A 3,498-nucleotide genomic window follows, 5' to 3' on the forward strand; every position below is an offset into this window, starting at 1 on the left:
GGTGTGTCAAAAAGGGAACACTTCTACACTGTTGGTAGGAGTGCAAACTAGTGCATCCTCTGTGGAAAACAGTATGGCGATTCCTAAAAGCTCTAAATATTGACCTCCCATATGACCCTGCAATCCCCCTACTGGGAATATACCCTGAAGAGCTCAAATCACTCTATAGAAAAGATACCTGCACACGTATGTTTATTTTAGCATTGTTCACAATAGCAAGAACCTGGAATCAACCATGCTGCCCATCAAAAGAGGACTGGATTTAAAAAATGTGGTACATATACACGATGGAATACTACGCAGCCATAAAAAAGAACAAAATCATGAATTTCGCAGCAACCTGGATGGAACTAGAGTCTATAATAATGAGTGACTTCTCACAGAAACAAAGATCTGAGTATCACATGTTCTCACTCATATAGTGGATCTGAACATCCAATGTAATACTATAAGAAAATGACTGACAGTGGTGGGAAACTATGGGGGGGGAGCGGAAGGGAGATGGGATTAACGGTAGTAAATATCTGTCTAGGAGGTGGGGAGACACCTCTTATCAACAAGGGTATATCAACAAGGGTGCCTGAACTATGTATATTTGTATACCTAACCCTTAACTGTACCCCACAATATCATAATAAAAAATATTGATTAAAAAAAAAAGAATATCTTGACTCATTACATATAATTGTGATGTTGGGGACAGAGTTAAGAAGAATATGTGGAGCACGTGAGGGTGGGAAGAGAAAGCTTGTGAGCGAGGTCTGAGAATGATGCAGAAAGAAGTGTCAAATAGGACCCAGAGCAACTGAAAACAATGGCTGAACTTGGACAATGTAAGAAAACGTTCAGAACACAAAAAGAAGCTGAACACACCTCATGTTCTCACTTATAAGTGGGAGATAAACTAAGACCCTGCAAAAGTATAGAGAATGGTGTAATGCAGTAGTTCTCAACCTTTTTGGTATCAGGGACTGGATTTGTGGAAGATAATTTTTCCACGTGTGGGAGGAAGCTGTGGGGGATGGTGGGGGAGGGGGTGCGAAATCATTAGGCATTAGATTCTCTCTCTTTTTTTTTTTTGAGTTGGAGTCTCACTCTGTTGCCCAGACTGGAGTGCAGTGGCCGCTCCTGGCCACCGCAGCCTCGACCTGCTGGGCTCCGGCGATCCTTCCACCTCAGCCTCCCAAGTAGCTAGATCTACAGGCGTGCACTACCATGCCCGGCTGATTTTTTGATTTATTGTAGAGATGAGGTCTCGCTGCCCAGGTGGGTCTTGAACCCACGGGCTGAGGCAATCCACTCACCTCAGCCTCCCAAAGGCACGGGATTACAGGCTGAGCCACCAAGCCTGGCTAAGCATTACATTCTCATAAGGAGTGTGCAACCTAGATTCCTCTCATGTGCAGTTCACAACAGGGTTCCTGCTCCTCTGAGAATCTAATGCCTCTGCTTATCTGACAGGAGGTGTAATGCCACTCACCTACCACTCACTTCCTATTGTGCAATAGGTTCCTCTCTGATAGGGGTATGCAGCCTGGGGGTTGGGGACCCCTAGTGTAACGAACAATGGAGAAGGGAGAGTGGGGGGTTGGGGGGTTGGGGGTGGAGGGACGAAAAATCACCTATTGGGTACAATGTGCACAAGTGGGAATAGAGGGTACATTTTAAAGCCCAGATTTCTTTACCACTGTGCAACCATGTAACCAAAAACTATTTGTAGCCCCAAAACTACTGGAATTAAAAATAAAGAAAACTTAAAGAAAAAAAAAAAGAAAAAAGAAAAAGTTCCAAGAAAGTGGGTCTGTATAAGACCAGAAGATGGCTGGGGTGGTCCTGCCCTGCTGCTCACAAATGGAACCACCTAAAGTTAGAGCTGAGCCGCCCAGAGTCAGAGCAGTGACACCAGTATTGAAACCAAGGGCTTGAGGTTTGTTGTGCTTGCAGGAACAGGGTCTGGAACTGAACCCTCTGGCAAGGTATTCTCTACACAGCCACCCAAGCAACCTGTGCACAATGCCCTGCTCAAAGTTTGCATGTGGGAATTATAATCCAGCAGAGAGAGCTTTGAAAAAATCTCCTGATCATAGTAAGCACATAGCAAAAACCCTCCAGGTAGATATGGAAAACACAATTTAAAAAAAGAACTTACATCTGAGGAAGTAAAGAAAATAATTTTATAAGATCAAAAATGTAAATACATTTTACAATCTCAAAGAGATGGAGTGAAATTATCTATATATAAATATATAGATAGATACAAATATGAGGTTTTGTATCAACAATGAAATATTATGGAAAAGAACCAATTAAAAATAAGGGAAATGAAAAATAAGATTGCTTGAAGTAACAAGACCCAACATAATGAATTACACATAACTGAAGAGTGAATTAGTGAATCATGAAATTGGGCTGAAGAAATATCTAATATTCACTGAGTACGTAATTACTATGGTCAGGCATTATTCTAAGCAAAATCTCAGTTAATCCTTGCAAGAATTATATAAAGTCGGGTCTCTTTTCATTCTCATTTTAATCATTAGGAAATTTAGCAAAGAAAGGGTAAGTCATTTGCCAAAGGTCACACAACTAGTCTCGAATCCAAGAAGAGCCCTTGTATTTAACCATGACACTATAATGCCCACTGTCCAAGTTTCTCAAAAAGCAGAGATAAAGACACAGAAACTAATGGAATAAAAGTTAAGAGGGAATAAATTATAGACCTAGTGAATAAAAATCTGTATTTTAACAAATCCCCAGGTGATTCATATTCACTTTATAGAGTAAATAAAGCTTTGTTTATTCCCAAGTTTTTTCTTAAGGTAGTCATGAACAGAACTCTTCTTACAATCTCTATTTATTTATTGTTTATCACAATAGTGACTCTGATTTTGGGAGAATGAGCAAAAAAAAAAAAAATTAAAATTAAAAATAAATAAATAAATAAATAAATTTCTGACAAAGGAAGTCCACTGTTCAGCAGTCCCTAGGGCAATTTGGCAACATAGATCTCCTTTGAATACCAAATCCAAATAATTCGTAGTAGTTATCTGAAACTGTGTTGAGAAGGATTCTGAGGCTACATTTGGCTCAGCTGGAAAGAGTACTACAATCAATTAGTGTTGTGTGTCATGGGCAAGGTAGGTGAGGGTCAGGTGGATAGCAGCATATAGCCACATATTTGGCCTGGTGAGAACTTCATCTGCCAACCCTCTCTGAAAGCAGAGGTTCAACAACAGGGTTGGGGTATGGGGGAAGAACAGACAGTAAGTGTAAATTTTTTTATAGAGATCTCAAATTCTGGGTTACCAAACTTTCTGAAGACTACCTTTGTTTTGAGGTGACAAGTAAATCATATTTGTTCCAACATAGGATTGGGACCTCCTCAAACAAACCTGTATATTTCAAACCCTAGCTCTCCAGAGATCCATAGGAGGACCAGATGACTGGGTTACATCCACACCAGCTTATGTGAACTTGACTTCTAATCGCCCAAGATTT

This window comes from Carlito syrichta, unplaced genomic scaffold (assembly GCF_000164805.1).
Source record: "Carlito syrichta isolate Samal-C Ts95f unplaced genomic scaffold, Tarsius_syrichta-2.0.1 Scaffold314090, whole genome shotgun sequence".
NCBI classification, from domain to species: domain Eukaryota; kingdom Metazoa; phylum Chordata; class Mammalia; order Primates; family Tarsiidae; genus Carlito; species Carlito syrichta.